Source organism: Sceloporus occidentalis, unplaced genomic scaffold (genome assembly GCF_023333645.1).
Source record: "Sceloporus occidentalis isolate IW3139 unplaced genomic scaffold, rSceOcc1.0.p SCAF_3, whole genome shotgun sequence".
NCBI lineage: Eukaryota > Metazoa > Chordata > Lepidosauria > Squamata > Phrynosomatidae > Sceloporus > Sceloporus occidentalis.
In genome coordinates, this window is record NW_028316983.1 from 205,256,517 (window position 1) to 205,266,225 (window position 9,709).

Sequence of the window (9,709 nt, forward strand, 5' to 3'; positions counted from 1 at the left end):
CTCCGCCAAGTGATTTAGGTCTAAAACACACTGCAGAAATAATCCAGTTTGAGACCGCTTTAACTGCCCTGTGTCCCTGCTAGGGAATTCTTGGCAGTGTAGTTTTGTGGGACATTCAGCCTTCTCTGTCAGGGAGAGCTCTGGTGCCACAATAAACTACAATTCCCAGGATTCCCTAGCACTGAGCCAGTGGTCTAAAACTGGATTATTTCTGCAGTGTGTTTTGGACCCAAGTCGTTTCCGTCTTATGACGACCAAACTATCATGTTTTTTTCCGCTGCCACCCTCTGAGGCTGAGAGAGTGTGACTTGCCCAAGGTTACCCAGTTGGGTAAAATGTCCCTTTAAGAAGCGGCAAAATAATTTCTATGGCTGTAAATGTCAAGAAACACTATAGATGCCAACCCTAATGGCGTCACTAACTGTATCTAAGGGCTCTGGAACCCAGGGCAGGTGTGGGTTGAAGAGAGAAGTGGGTGTGTTGTGTTGGAGAGTTTGTTGGGGAAGTGGGTTGTATGGTAACATACAGTGTATGCATTGCTGGCAGAGGCCAGAGCTTCTCTTGTAAATACTTTGTATATATTTTGCAACAGGAAGATAAAGGCCTCCAAGGGCTTTGGAAGAACAAGAAGTCAGCTGTGTCTGTGCCTTGTTTCAGATTGGTAAATGCTTCATTGCCAAATACTGCATGCTGGGCCGTGCTTCCGCTCTCTGCTGTCAGCCACTGTTAAGGACATGCAGCTCAGACAGTGCTGAAGGTTGGCACCTCTGTTTGGGCCTAGTTTTTGTGTGTTTTGGTGCTGCACGCTTGCAGGAAGCAGGAGAGCCAACAACGCAGTGGGTTTACACGGCTGAGCCAGGATTTGACCCCTGTTCTCCAGAGTCACAGTCCAACGCTCAAACCACAACACCACAATTTCCCAACCTATTGCACTTCATTCCCATTTCCTCCCTTGAAAAGCATTAAAAAGACAGATACATTCGGTCTTAAGCCTCTTGCCTGCTCCTGGTCATAGGTACAAAGATAGTTTACTCTAGAGTTACACCTTCAGAGGAAAGTAGTACCTATCATCCTCCTTTTCCAGGACATGCCCTACATATCCTGTCCTTATCCTCCTGAAGTAATTCCACAATATCCTCCATTTTGAGCGGGACTAAGAAGTATGAACTTATATCTAGATGAGTGTTTTATAGCTTTTATTTGGTCATGTCCTCCATCTTGTTGCCTTGGAAGGTCCTCCATTTTTGGCGGTGCCTTGAAGTCCTCCTCTGCATCAAAGACAGGATGACCACACGTCCTCCTTTTCAGGACATGTCCTAAATCTCAACCTTCTGCGCAGGAGGAATTCCAAAATGTCCTCCCTTTTGAGCATGACTAAGAAGCAATTAATTTATATTTGGTGCTTTTAGCTTGTACTTGGTTGTGTCCTACATTTTTCTTGTGTGCCCTACATTTTGTAGTGCCTCATCTTCCTTTGTGGTGCGGAGGACATGTGGTCACCCGATACCTGTACTAATTTAGGATGCTACTCAGAACCCAAAACACATACAACATCATCCAAAATCTACCAGACAGTGATAGGATACCTTTATTGAAACAACCCAAATGCACATTATATATGTTGAAAGTATTCCTATGTGCAAATGGAATTTAAAGTTGGTTTCCTGGACTATATCTCCCAGCATCCACATGGCCAGGAGGAGGAGGAGGGGCCCACCTGAATGAATGCCCTCCTTCCATACCCATCTGAACTGAGGAGAACAACCACAACAACATGACCAAATGCAGGGCTATGACTAAATAAGAGAAACAATGTCTGTTGTTTGGAAATTATACACACACACACATCTACACACACAAACATCATGACCAAATGCAGGGCTATGACTAAATAAGAGAAATACATTTTGTAATTTGTGTGTGTGTGTGTGTGTGTGTTGGACCTATGTGTTTTATGCCCTCTATGTGCAACTGGGGCTGCATACACACACACACACATAAAATTTCCACACTGCAGAAATTAATTGTGTGTGTGTATATGTGTGTAATCATTTCCACAGTACAGAAATTATTTCCCTTATCTAGTCACAGCCCTGCATTTGGTCATGGTGGCCATGTGGATGCTGGGAGATGCAGTCCAGGAAACCAACTCTGGATTCCATTTGCACATAGGCCGCATCCATATTGCAGAAATGATCCAGTTTGAGACAGTTTAGCCGCCCTGTCTCAATACTAGAGAATTCTGGGAACTGGAGTTTTGCGAGGCATTGAGCCTTCTCTGTCAGAGAGCTCTTGTGCCACAACAAACTACAATCCCTATGATCCCATAGAACTGAGCCCTTTTCAGAGTGGTCTCAAAATTGATTATTTCTGCAGTGTGTTTTGGTTATGGAAAATATATGAGGAGCTTTGAGGGAAGCAAAATGTGTTCTCCTTCGAGCCGGAATCGAACCAGCGACCTAAGGATTCCCGCGAGCAGTTGAGCCTCTACAGTCCTCCGCTCTACCAGCTGAGCTATCGAAGGGACACTGGCTCCAGCCTCTGCTTTCTCTGCTTTCACTGCATTCCACGGCAGATTCCAAGAAAAAAATGATTAAAATAAATGTCGTATTATTATTATTATTATTACTATTACTATTACTATTATGATTATGATTATATCTGAAAAGGAGGCTTAGGCCAGTTCTGAGACAACTGAGTTTCTTCTACACAGAATTCTTGTCAGCTGCTGGAAACAAATGCGAATTCATATAATCTCCTACAATAGGATCCTGTGCATATGTATTCCATGTCCATTAAACTCTTTAGACTTTAAACATTAGACTATGTTGAAGTTGTTATGGTTAGTATTTATAAGGCTGCATCTGCACAGCAGGAATAATCCAGTTTGATACCACTTTAACTGCCTTGGCTCAATGCTAGGGAAATCTGGGGACTGTACTTTTGTGAGACATTTAGACTTCTCTGTCAGAGAGCTCTAGTGCCACAACAAACTATAATTCCCAGGATTCCGTAGCAATGAGCCATGGCTGTTAAAGTGGTGTCAAACTGGATTATTTCTGTAGTGTGTTTTGGGCCTTTATTTGCTCTTTAGGGAAGAAGACAACTGTATCTTATAAGTGTCACTACAGCAGGCTGTGTTTATCATTGCATTTCAGGCCTAGTATCAGGCAAAGCGCTCCTTTGCTGGGATAATATTGACCATCTCTTTCAGTCCTTGTTGGTCAATCATTTGGCTATCAATAACACCAAAAACTGATGAAAAAAGAAAAGTCACCAGAAGTACCTGTTTGCGGTTTCCCTCCTTTGCTTCCTCCACAAGCTCTCTCCAGATAATCACACCGAGCATATTGTCATTCAGGGCAATATATAGTCTGTTCACTTCAGATAAGAAAATGTGTGTGTATATATAACATGAAAACATTTTAAACAATTGTGTATATATAACATGAAAACATTTTAAACAATTGTGTATATATAACATGAAAACATTTTAACCCTCCAAGGACTACCCACTTTTGGTTTTGCACAACACAATCTACAGTAAATCCTATACAAAACATATGTATGTCAAAAAACATTCATTTCACAGACCAAACAGTAATAGTAGTAGTAGTAGATGTTGTTGTTGTTGTTGTCGTTGTTGTTGTTTGTATCCCACTCTTTTCCCAAAACTGGGACCCAGAGTGGCTCACAATATGAAAATAACAGTACAATTAAAAACATAGATTAGTGAGACATTACTATAGATTAGAATTACTTTATTACAATATTAAAATAGTAGCATAACAAAAACATGTACTGGAATCAGACTAAATCAATGGAACAAGTTAACGGACATAAATCTTCCTTGGTAGCAAACTTGAGTAACGCCAACACATTCTTATTAAATGCACCTCATGAAGACTCACAAGTAATAATAATAATAATAATAATAATAATAATAATAACTTTATATCCCGCTTTTTGTTACCACAATCAAAGCGGCGTACAACCTTTAAAAAATACAATATATACAAACCCCCCCCCCTTAAAAAGTAACTCTTTCCACTCTATGCATTCAGTTAAATATTCTCATAACTCCATTTGGTACATATTTTTCAGGGAATGTAATGGCTAGTTTAGATATCGTGGTTCTTATTATGAAGTCAACCGTGTAAATCACAGATTAAGACAATTTTGCAAAGTACACCTTTGGACATATACACTGAATCAATTGAGGTGCTTGAATTGTCTCAATGCTGAACCATCCAAGTTGTTTTCAGCAAAAAATATTAGCAAGTGAATGCTATGAATAATTATTTTCCTTCGAGCTATGCACAGTTTATTTCCACATCTCCAACTACCAAACCAGTGACACAGCTGAGGAACGGAAGCTATATGTAATGTGTTCACTACAGATGAGATAACACTATTGATTGATTGATTGATTGACTGACTGATTGTATTTATACCCCACTCTTTAGAAATGATCTCAGAGTGGCTTACAAATTGTTAGACATTTTTCTTAGCATAGTACTTATTGAACTTATTGGGCAACTGTTATAACTTATGCGATAACAATAATTAGATAACTTATTGGACAACAATAAGCTCATGTTCGGAGTTTATAGTTCAGGCGAAAAATATTTCTGAATATAGAACAGGAAGCATTTTGTGGAGTTCTTCCTATTCATTGCCCAGCCCTAGAGAGTTCTTTGCCTGTCCATTGTTCAGAGAGAAAGAGTAACTTGTTACAAAATTGAAATGGAAGCCTTCAGAGGAAGAGCTACACAGCCTCAGAGGGATCTTACAACAGATGAATTATGGACATTTCTATTTTTGAACATTTAATGCAGACTCATGAGTTCCATAAATAGTATGAAGGAGTTTTTGGTATGGTCAGCTGAAAGGCACATGCAGATAGAAAGAAGGTCTTAAATGTTAACCTATGGAAATCCTAATCAAATAAGTCTATGGTGAAGAAATATCAACACTCCAAAGCCTTGCAATTGGAATTAATAGCCAGTTTGTGCCTTTCAGGAGCCCTGTGTTCATTTCTATTAGACCTGGAATATGTAGCTAAATCAAAAAGACTATCACTCTCAGGGGTTATTCAGACGGTGAAAATAATCTAGGTAGAATATGGATTAAATCTTTGTTATTCACATGCATTTTGAATGTGCCTGAGTAGGTTTTTTTGAGGGGGAGATGCCAAAAAACCCCAAAAACCCACTTTACTTGGGATAATTGATCTCAGGTTTATTTTCATTTTTTGTAAAAGATTTGCTGTGTGAATATCCAATGCAAATAGACCAGGATAAAACTCTGAATGCCTTGAAAGTGTTTTCAATATATCCACATCATTGACTCCATCTTTATTTGAGTACTGACATGTATGAGTAACAGAACATGTAAAAATATGATTCTGACAATTATTATTATTATTATTAAACTTTATTTCTAATGCGCTGTAATTATACACAACAACAACATCTTGTCTTACAGCTATCTCTCAGGGGATACGGCATCGATGCTTGAAGCTCATTATGTCCAAAACAGAGCTTCTCGTTTTTCCACCTAAGTCTACTCTTCAATACTCCTTTTCTGTTTCTGTTGATGCTATTTCTATTCAACCAGTCCAGCAAGCCCGCAGTCTTATTTTTATCTTTGATTCTTCTCTGTCGTGTATCCCTCAGATCCAGACCACAGCCAAGGCTTGTAGATTCTTCTTATACAATATTGCCAAAATCCGACCATTTCTCTCTGCCTCTACTGCCAAGATTCTGGTCCATGCCCTAGTGGTCTCACGACTTGATTTCTGTAACATCCTTCTGGCTGGGCTTCCTCTCTCTCACCTCCATCCTTCCGTCCAGCATTCAGCTGCACGCATTATTACATCCACCCACCATTCCGACCATATCTCTCCTTTATTATCATCCCTTCACTGGCTTCCCTTCCCCTTCTGTATTCAGTATAAGCTCCTGTTATTGACTTTTAAAGCCCTCCATGGGCTGGCCTCTCCTTATTTATCAGACCTTCTTTCTCCTCACCTTCCCGCTCGGGCCCTCCGTTCTGGTAGTCAGGGTTGGCTGTCCCAGCCCAAGATTTTCACTGTCCCGTGTCGGATTCATACCTTTTCACTTGCTGCCCCTCTCTCCTGGAATCTCCTTCTCCCACGAACACAGCTCATCACTTCTCTAACTTGTTTCAAAACTGAGTTGAAGACCATCCTGTTCAGAGAAGCATTCCCAGGCATTGTGTGGCTATGTTTTGTTACTTGACGTTTTTAATTTGTTGCCTGCTTTACTCTATCAAACCCTTTCCTGTATTGTCATGTATTATTTATACGTATTATGCTATTATTTTTTAGACTGTATCCCATGGGACAGGTTTACTTTATCCATTTTATGTACAGTGCTGTGCAAATAAAGAATAATAATAATAATAATAATAATAATAATAATAATAATAATATGTGGACAACAAAACCAGAATATGTGATTGAGATTATTCACATAGTCATGCTTAAAAAGAAGTCTGATTAGCCCCTCAGTTTCCACCTTTCAGAGATGTTTGGTTCAAAGAACCAACTGATCTCTTGTGACATGGCCTTATGATCTACAGGATCTACAACCGAAATTCCAAGTACACTAGATTCTAGCACCTGTATCTGGGGAAATCTATTCTGACGGCTGGCAATAGGGAAATGCAGGAGTGGGCTAGGGCCTTGCAGCTGATTAGTCCTTGCTGATCAGAATGTCCTGGTGCTTGAACTTTGCTAGATCTAACTCCACCAAGCCACTGGCGATAGGACATAGGCCTGGGACAAGGAATGCAAGGGGCAGCTACCCACTAAAACCCATGAACTAGCAGTTGCATCCTGTTCCTGCTCAAGCATAGATGTGTTCTGAAGGATAGTTGGATTGCCCTGGCAAAAATGGAGAAAAGTCAAGGATGATTCCAGGCCACCTACTCTATGTCTCTAATCTTGCCAGAAACTGGACAATATAGGGAGCATTGTAGCCAAACTCATCTACAGTTATTTATCAGTCTGCCTACTTGTGATGCATAAAGGAAATCATCAGGAAGACTGCGTAGAATTCCATTGGTTATTGAGACTGCACGTTAGTTTTAGGATTTTTGTTGTTGTTAACCATCCTCAAATCAATCTCAGCCCATGGCGACCCTGTGGATGAGACATCTCCAAGATGTCCTCCCCTTCTCTGCTCAGTTCCTGCAAAGTATTACCTGTGACATCCTTAATAGAGTCCATCCATCTAGCATGAGGGCTTCCTCTCTTTCTACTTCCCTCCACCTTTCCTTGCATTATTTTCATGTCTTCTCATGGTATGTCCAAAGCACGATAGCCTCAAGTAATTACAAATAAATTGTGGATGTCACTTTCTCCTACCCATACATTTTGGGTGACAATGTCAATGTACTGGTAACTATATATATTTTAAGGGAATATCATCAGTGTGGAGCTGCACCTATTATCCAATCCACATAAACAGTTGCATATAAGCCAGGCTTAAACAGTCTTAGGTACACAGGGTGATCAGGCATCCTTTTCCAGGGCATGTCCTACATTTCAGCCTTCTGTCCAGGAGGAATTTCAAAATGTTCTCCATTTTGAACATGACAAAGCATGGATTGGATGCAAACTCCAGGAACAGAGATTCCACCTCAACATTAGGAGGAACTTCCTGACTGTAAGGGCTGTTCGACAATGGAACAAACTCCCTCTGAGTGTATGAAGTCTCCTTCCTTGGATGTCTTTAAACAGAGGCTTGATGGCCATCTGTCAGGGATGCTTTGATTGAGATTTCCTGCATGGCGGGGGATTGGACTGGATGGCCCTTGTGGTCTCTTCCAACTCTACAATCCTATGATTTATATTTATATGAGTATTTTTAGCTTTTATTTTGTAACACCCTCCATTTTTCTTAAATGTACTACATTTTGCGGTGCCTTGTCCACTTTTGTGGTTAGGATATATGGTCTCCCTGTAAGTAGTTACTCCATTGATAGCAAGATCAGACCTATAGTTAGGAAGCGAGATAACTGTCTCAGGTAGATTTGGAGGGCCATGAATGGGTAGCAAATTGTGGTTTAATTTGTTATTATATTTTTAAGGCTGGGGGTGATTAGATCCATTGTGGAATGTTCTGCTTTGTACCAACATGATTAGTCTAGCTTTAGGTATTGTCTCTTGAATTGGTTGAGTTGATGCTCTGCCTCAGGCAGCAAAATATCTTGGACCAGCCTTGGTAGCTAAGCTGCCGACGTTCTACTGCCAATGGCTAAAGCAGGTTTTTAAATATTTAATTCCATGCATTAATTAAAAAAAAAGATTACAGCTAACATGCACACTTTTATCTAGTGTACTTCCACATATGATTTGCTTAATGTTATTTATTTAAAAAATAAAACTCTCAAGTGCTATAATACTAGGTATATATCTTATACTAGATTTTATGTTTCCCACATTATTAGCTAGCCACGATGGAAAATGTTCTATTAGTCTGCTATACTAGTATCAACTCTGAAAGCATCTTCCTACAAATGACTGTATGTTAAATGAGAGGATGAACTACTAGCTTATGATATCCATCTCTGATATGTTTATTTTATCCACCTGGGCTATGTTATTGATAAAACAAATCCAAAGATAATTATAAGTAACATAATAAAGTGCACATTAAATGCTTGTTCTCAAAGCCAAAACAAGCACAGCACATTCTTCTCCTTTACTGATTGGTTCTTTACAAACACAACAATGTAGCCTAGAACTTCCCTTTTGCTCAAGAATCAGCAACAAATCATATGTGAGAGTGGCCAAGCATTAGCAGGAGACAGTCTCTGTGTCTACTATAGTGGCTATAGCCACTACTAAGTTCCCGCTATACATTTCTTCAACCTTTGGGAGGAAGAGCTGGATGAAGGCCTAATATTTAGAAGATATTTATATCTCTAAAAGTACCTATTCCTTTTTACCCAAACTCCCTAAGTCACCCTCTGCTTTCAAACCTAGAACAGTGGTAACAATAACTGAATGAAGCAACTGCTTACACCAGACATAGCAAAGTTCTGCTCCCAAGACTGACTTTGAGCCTCACCTCCAGCCTCTAGCATTTTCCACAATTAAAAAAAGGCCAAAAATGCCTTCCCACATTCCTAAGGGGCATGAGGGTAATTTCGCTATCTTTGGGGTAGGGGAGGCAGGCAATTTTAGGCTCAGAAGCGGCTTTAAAACAATGAACAAGAAGTTCACTGTAAATCTCCAACTTAAAAAAAAAATCCTGGGAGTTTTTCTAAATTGTCAGTAATCAGAGGTGTTATCCTTCTCATTTTATTGAGGCATTAGTAAGTTTCTGTTATATCCCTAGTCAGAAATCTGGGAATCAAGGCTGCATCCGCACTGCAGAAATAATCCAATTTGCCACCACTTTAACTGCCATGGCTCAAAGCTATAAAATTCAGGGAATGGTAGTTTGTTGTGGCACCAGAGCTCTCTAACAGAGAAGACTACATCTCTTACAAAAGTACCAAAACCCAGAATTCCATAGCACTGAGCACACTGGATTATTTCTGCAGTGCGGAGAAGCCTAAGTGAAATAGTTGAAGTCAGTTCAGGTGCAAACCTTTTGAAATGTAGGTGGTTTTATAATGGGACAAGGGGACTCCCTGCTTCCTGTCAGCTGTATAGAACAGCAAGCCCCCGCAA

The 9,709-nt window shown here is 40.0% G+C and overlaps 1 non-coding gene across 1 annotated transcript; it reads right to left on the reverse strand.

Moving 5' to 3' along the window:
* Nucleotides 1-2,431: 2,431 nt before the first annotated feature.
* Nucleotides 2,432-2,524, reverse strand: TRNAY-GUA (transfer RNA tyrosine (anticodon GUA)). The gene is made up of 2 exons: nucleotides 2,488-2,524; nucleotides 2,432-2,467 (listed from the first exon to the last, which is right to left on the reverse strand). It is a non-coding gene; the product is annotated as a tRNA-Tyr (tRNA).
* Between the last annotated feature and the right edge of the window lie 7,185 nt (nucleotides 2,525-9,709).